This window comes from Mus caroli, chromosome 15 (assembly GCF_900094665.2).
Source record: "Mus caroli chromosome 15, CAROLI_EIJ_v1.1, whole genome shotgun sequence".
Classification (NCBI taxonomy): Eukaryota; Metazoa; Chordata; class Mammalia; order Rodentia; family Muridae; genus Mus; species Mus caroli.
The window spans coordinates 88,778,554-88,786,080 of NC_034584.1; the positions used below are offsets into that span (position 1 = coordinate 88,778,554).

A 7,527-nucleotide genomic window follows, 5' to 3' on the forward strand; every position below is an offset into this window, starting at 1 on the left:
TGGGTGTTTTGTTCCCAATTCTAAGAAGGGGCACAATGTCCACACTTTNGTCTTCATTCTTCTTGAGTTTCATGCATTTAGCAAATTGTATCTTATATCTTNGGTATCCTAAGTTTTGGGCTAATATCCACTTATCAGTGAGTACATATTGTGTATCAGGTTTTTATGCTCCTGCTAGGTACCTCCTGTATTGTTCTACTGTGCATTCTTATAATCCTCGGCCTCATGTCACAGTTTCAGCAGCCCTCAGTCACCTTTATATGGTTTTCTTGTATACATGTGAAGTTGCATGTGCATGTATGTAGGCACGTGCATGTATGCCAGAGGTGATGTCGGGTGCCTTTGTCAATCGTTATCCACCTTAAGTTTTGAGACAGAGTCTCTCATTAAAATCGTGTGTCACCGATGAGATTAGACTAGCTGGCCAGCAAGCCCTAGGAATTCATCGTTCTCCATGTCTCCACTGCTGGGATTGCAGCTGCATGCCGGGATGCTCAGCTTTATATATTGTAGATAGTAGGACTCAAACTTGGGTATTGGTGCATGTATGGTAAGTACTTTGCTGGTTAAACCATCTCTTCAGCCTTTGGCCTAATATTCTCATATATTCTCATTCTCTTTCTCTCTCTCTCTCTCTCTCTCTCTCTCTCTCTGTGTATTAATATAACAATCTGATCCTCAATATTCTTTAAATATAAAGCTTCTATGATGGTGAGGGAAAACATATGCCAAGTGAATTAAACTTCCAAAGGTCCTAAGACTGTGATTCGGTTGTAATCTAGAATGCTTCATTAATTCACAGACGTCTGCTTTCAATGACAAATCAGCACACATTTACAATCACATTAGAGCAGGGCAGTAGTGGTACAGGCCTTTAATCCCAGCACTTGGGAGGCAGAGGCAGGTGGATTTCTGAGTTCGAGGCCAGCCTGGTCTACAGAGTGAGTTCCAAGACAGCCAGGGCTATACAGAGAAACCCTGTCTAGAAAAACAAAAACCAAACAAACAAAAGAAAACGAAACAAAAACAACAACAACAACAACAACAACAACAAAATCACATTAGTTTCTGTCATATATCCTGATAAAGTTAGTGGTAAAAGCATCTTTAAATATATTTACAATGTCCTCTGTAATAAAAAAAATTTAAATTGTGGTTTATTTGATGAGGAAAGGAAGAAGTTTTATAGGCTTTAATAATGAAAATAGGAGACCGTGAAATATGGAATCCCATAAAATTCCAGTTTCTAACTAGGGAAATCTCTATCTGTAATGTCCTGGGTGGGGAGAGGGAAGGAGTGAGATATGACAGGGTCATAATTGGGTGGAATAAAATGGCTTGGTGATTCATGTCTGAGGAGCTACTATGGGGAAGATGGCACTCAATAGCCTGTTCTCCTGGTACCTGGTGCTGCTCTGAGATGGCTCAGAGATGCCCAGATGGTCAGTAGTAAAGAGGTGCTTTCTCTCTGACCTCTAGAATCCACCACACCATGCTCCATGTATTTTCTGAGATTGTCTCTGTGAAGCAAATATTTAAATGAAGAATGTGGACCATGTTTGAAAAATTGTTAATTTTCAAACTCTGTAGTGTTTCAGTACCCTTCACTGTTTCTCCTTGAAGCCTGAATGCTTCCACATCCCCTCATCTGTAAGCAAGAATAAGTCCAGTTTAAAAGCCTTGTTTTAAGAAAAAAAATTCCTGTGTACATGCATTGAAACTTGCTCAAGTGCTTCAAAAAGAGTGAATTGTCAGTACTGGATCTGAGGGAAGAAAGACATGGAAATATGTTTCAAGCTTCTTGGAGACATGTCTTACAACTTCTGTAAAAGGATGTACAAACATAATTAAGACACAGCATAATCTTATTTGACGAATCAATACTCATGGATAGTTTAACATCAACCCCGTCAAGGTTGTAAGAGTATATACCCCAACCCACAGTGACTGAATATTCCTGGCATGGGGGGTACTCCAATGCCCACCTCTTGCCTCAGTTTCCAAAATATCTACATCCTCACTACAGGTCCCCACAGATATGTTAAGTAGCAATGCAGTAGGAATCCAGTTGCCATGGCATTAGAGTTGGATTTGGCTGAATACAAGGCTGGGAGAAAATCCAAATGTAAGGCTTCAGATTATCCTGAGGGTTCAGTCTTATCACAAAGTCATTAAGAGAATAAACAGAAGGGAGAGAAGAACCAGACACAGGCTGTGTGAGAGGACTTGGCCTTGTGGGTAGAGGGGGGGCTTTACCCCAATGACCATCTCTAAAGCACACACTGAACCCAGTCTACTAAGATATGTGAACCTTTGACACCTAGCATGCTAAGAACTGTGGGCTTTTTTTTTTTTTTTTTTTTTTTTTTTCGAGACAGGGTTTCTCTGTATAGCCCTGGCTGTCCTGGAACTCACTTTGTAGACCAGGCTGGCCTCGAACTCAGAAATCTGCCTGCCTCTGCCTCCCGAGTGCTGGGATTAAAGGCATGCGCCACCACGCCCGGCAAACTGTGGGCTTTTATAAGCATATATTTAGTTATTTTGCGAGTATATATTAGTTATACAAACCTAAAAATGAGTTTCCTTTTGCCATTTTCGTGTATACATATAATGTACTTTGATTACATCCACCATTTAGCCTTTCTTGCTCATTCTTGCTCACCATCTTCCCAGTTTTTCTCAGCAGTTACATCTTGTTTCCCCTTCTTTTTAAATATTCTTCTCTCATATGCTATACCCTGACTGCAGTTTCCCCTCCCCCACTCCTCCCAGCTCCTCCCTACCTCCCCTGTCTCCCAGATCCATTCCTCAGTTTCCCTTCAGAAAAGAGCAGTCTTTTGAGAATTTGTTTGTTTGTTTTTTGTTTTTTTCGAGACAGGGTTTTTCTGTCTAGCCCTGGCTGTCCTGGAACTCACTCTGTAGACCAGGCTGGCTTTGAATTCAGAGATCTGCCTGTCTCTGCCTTCTGAGTGCTGGGATTAAAGGCGTGTGCCACCGCTGCCTGGTGAGAATTTCTTAAAGTGTACTGTGGTCCTATTCACTGCCCCCTCCTCCCAGACCTTCTTCCTTACTTATGCAACTTTCTGTTTTGTTTTGCCTTTTCCATTGGGTCCAGTTGGTACAGCTCATTTACTGTTGAGTATGTGGCCTTCTGTGAGAGCATGCTCCAGAAGCCGCCTTCCCCTTAAGGAAAACTGAATCTCCATCTCTTATCTTACCTCCAGTCTGAGTCATTTGCCAGTTTCCCAATCAGGGCAGAATCCCTGGCAGCCAGACTCTCTCTCCCATGATTTCTCTCACAGACCACTACCATGACCTATTCAACACCAATCCCTAAAAAAAAAAAAAAAAAAAAAAAAAACCAGAGATGCATTGATCTGTTCTAACATACGAGACATCTGTGTATTTCATACTTATCAGCTGTAGTCTACTGGGGCAACAAGAACCATCCATATCCTCTTCTAAGGTACTCAACATCTCAAAGAAATTAATGAAAATTTAATAGGAAAATTTAATGAACACTTGAAAATTGGAGGGGTTATTGCAGCCATACAGTCCACATCATTGAAATTTGAGTGAATTTATAGTATATTCAGATATAAAGCTCTCCGCAGTAACACAGTGTTCAGGGAGATAACTAAGAGGAAAGAATTAAAGCTGTTTGGATTATACAAAGGAATAACTAGTTTGTGCTCTGCATCCAAATGCATAATTTCCACCAAGATGATTAAATAGAAGATGTTCATGCTTCCATTGAAAGTTTGATTGGTGTTAAACAGTATGTTAACTGAAAGACGCCTTGGTTTTCACTTGCCTAAGAATGCTTACAATGCTCACTAAAGCGCCTGCATGTTTTTGCATGACAAAAAGGAATACGCATAGCTAATCAGTATGCACCGGGATAATGAGCACACGCTATGCGTTTTAGCATCTGCTATATTTATATTTCATTGTGCCCATTAATAGGTAATTTTCCACTGTGCTGTGTTGAAGAAGACATTTTTTTTTCTTATTGTTACACAGCAATTTGAAATTAGACGTGTAGTTTTTCTTGCCTCAGTAATCACATAGGAATATTTCCCAATGAGTCCAGCCTTTGAGATAACCACGCCTTCTACTGCTGTCATTCCCAGTCGGCAAAAATGTCACAACTGCCAACGCCAGAGGCCCTGGTGTTTTAATGCCATTTCTCCACACTTCCAGAGCTGGCTATTAAGATGCCATGGAATGTCCGTTAAGGAAAATGCATCCTGACACATTACACACAACAAGCTAAACAGCCAGCCTAGGCCTGAACTTCTGTGACAGGTTACAAATGTGGTTTCCTCTGTGGAACAGTGGGACAGTTAAGTGGTTTCTAAACAGAAGACGTGTCATCTAAATGCAGTTCTACTAGTATCTCTACTTGATCAAACCCTTTAGCTGTTCCTCAAGGTGATTAATAACCCTCTTATTCTTTCACTACAGAACATGAGAGTTTATATTAATTGTATTAGTTACAGCTGAGTTCGTTTGGAGGGTCCAGAGCGGCGTCTAACCCACCATACTGTGAACTTCTTGAAGGATGAGCCTCTGTAGTTTGTCCAGTTTTCCAATCATCCAGTCACTGTGATGGAGTAAAATTTATCACAGATCTGCATCAGCTCAAATTGAGCTGAGTTCAAGTCATAAAAACTATCAAGACTTTCTACATGACAAGCATCCTTAACCCCATTTCAAATGTGAAGCTCTATGGAGGCATTGCATTCTGCCAGTGAGCATGTGACTCCAGGAGAAAGTCAATAGCTCTTACAGTTAGCAGATGTACAGCTATAGCACTACATTCTAGTTAGATACAGCAAATGTTAATATTCATGTTATAAGTTACATTAAAGGAGATCTATAGTTAAAATTTTTAGACGTGTGTATGTGTGTGTGTGTTGTTTACTATTTCAACTCTAGAAATTTCTGAAACTCTTGGAGGATTCTAAGGCAGAAGGTATTATTACCCAATAGGTAATAGACCATTAACTAGCTTAGATAATAAGATAAGGTCAGCAGAAGATTGATAATATAAGCAAAAGCTTCATGTTCCCTCAAGATATCTCCTCAATGGCTCATGAGACTGGTGTGAGGCACATAAGGAGTTCCTAGACCCACTGACGCCTGGAGCGTGAATACATCTTGGTTAAACACACATTACCGTTCTCAGAGGACTCGCTTCCAGAGACGGCACAGAGCCAACCGAGGGGCAGTGGGAGACCATAAGAGGCACAAGGTTACCTCAATCAGAAAACCTTCTATCTCATTGCAGATTCCAGTAAGTTTAGTGTGTCTCAGGGTCCTATGTAGAAATAATTTTGAACACCACAGCTGTGGAGCACCATCCTAATATAAGAAAAACAAGAAAGGAAAAATTCTAAGCGTTCTAAAGACTTAAACTGTACCTGGATTTTATGCTTAGCAGGGTTAGGCATGAGCACATCATAAGGTCCCACAATAGACATGAGTTATAAGTTAAAAAAAATGTAGGAAAATGTATATACCGCAGTGTATGAATAGAAACATTTATTGTGATTTTATTTATGTGTGTGCACGCATGCACACACCTACACACACACACACACACAGACACACACACAGCTACCACAGCATGCACGTAGAGCTCAGAGGACAGATTAAGGAGATCCTCTCTTTCAGTCATGTGGGTTCTGAGGATTGAACTCGGGTCCTTCAGTTTTGTAGCACCTGTTCAGGATATCTCTGACTCTTTTACAACAGTATTGTTGCTGGCAGACTTGATCTAAATCCTGCTCTTAATCTCTGTAAAAATGTCATAACCCAGGTAAATCCTCAAACAATGGTGAGAATGGTCCTGGTAATTTTGAATGTAGGGTCACCTTCCAGATAGGGATCATAAAAATAAGACTAAACAGCACAGAACACACACACACACACACACACACACACACAGCACTTAGGTAGCATTTCCACAGAAGATGTAATTCTATATTCATGTATGTATATATAAAAGTTTGAGTTAATACTTGAGTTTTGGAATTATCTGTGACTTTAAGGTATTTTTAAATTCAAAATAAGTTCAATTAAAGGCTACTTCCAGATATTTTGATGACATCTTCACTTTCAATCACTTTGACTATTTTATCACTACTTGATAAGAGGTTAAGAGATGGCTTAATTAATTTAATTAATAAAATTCATTAGTGTTTCAAAATTGATTGCATTGTCAAAACTGCCCAGGTAATTCTCACATCTCTGACTGATCCGAGGGTACATGGTTTTGACATCAGACCAGACAAAAGTCTTAGTCAGGTTTTCCTAAGGGCCCTGCTTTAAAATCAATGGAATAGTGCTCATTTATTTGATGAGGAAAATTAAATGTCAACAATAGTCCAGGCCATAAAATGTGGTGGATAAAATGGCCCTGCCCTTTGGGATCAGAAACTGGTATAAATCGACACAAATCAATGAATTCTAGTGCCTGCTATGGTGATCTCCTCTGTGGAAAGGCAGGAGGACCTATGGAGCCATTGAAATGGCCTAATATGGTGAATGATCAGCTTTAACCAAGTCACCAAGTGATGGATACTCTGTAGGCTTGAGTTTCAAGCCTATCTGCTCCGTGCTTGGATAAGGTACACAACCACTCTGAAAATCCATCTCCCCACTTTCTTAAAGGATTTGGAGTTCGGCTGCCAAGTGAATTTGAGGGTGCTAGATACAATAGTGGCCTTTCTCTCCCCTGCTCTTTTGATGGCAGAGTTCTTCAGTGCCTAACAAAGTCCTTAAAATAGTATTTGTTGCTTTATAAATCATACACAATGTGTTATCTGAGGTGTATGTGTGTGTGTGTGTAGGAGGAACAGTGTAGTCAGTCACATAGCCACAATCATACAACATCGTGTGAAAACATACAGGATGACCTCTCACCATAAGGAGATTACAATTCAGAGAGAATAAAGCACATGTCACGGTGGACGTTATCAAATGGGATACACTCTAGTAAATTTTCAAAGACTGTACGTGCTCCCATGGATACTTTTGTATTTTAAAGGCAGGAAGAAAATTCACTAAACAGGGCAGGAAGTGAACATGGGAACATATTGAGTGGCACTTGGCGAGGGAGGGTAATGATCTTAGAGAGAGCATGAGACTCCACAGGGCCTGACACTGAGACCGGGCAGTGGGTGTGGAGTGTGAAGGACCTGAGGAAGATCACTTTATCCCAGTGGGCTCAGAAATACAGAGCCACCTTGAAGGTAGCTGTAGCATGCTCATCATAGAAGCTCTAGATGTTTAGAGTAAATGTAAGCTACTCCATCAGTTTTAAATGAACTAATGCTCCGGGCAAAATCATTGTCAAATAATACTTTATATCTAGACAGTGTTCTAAGTTATCCTCCTTCTCTTTATTGTATTGATTTATCTCAGTGGCTCAACCAGGGAAGGCAGAATTTCCTGTGTTTCCCATGGTGCGGTACTGAGTGGCACTAAAGGGAAGCGGATTCTTTTTTTTTTTTTTTTTTT

The 7,527-nt window shown here is 40.3% G+C and overlaps 1 protein-coding gene across 3 annotated transcripts in view; it reads left to right on the plus strand.

Moving 5' to 3' along the window:
- Positions 1–7,527, plus strand: part of Tmem117 (transmembrane protein 117) — a 460,550-nt gene that overhangs the window by 394,575 nt on the left and 58,448 nt on the right. The gene's annotated exons all lie outside the window — the stretch shown is intronic.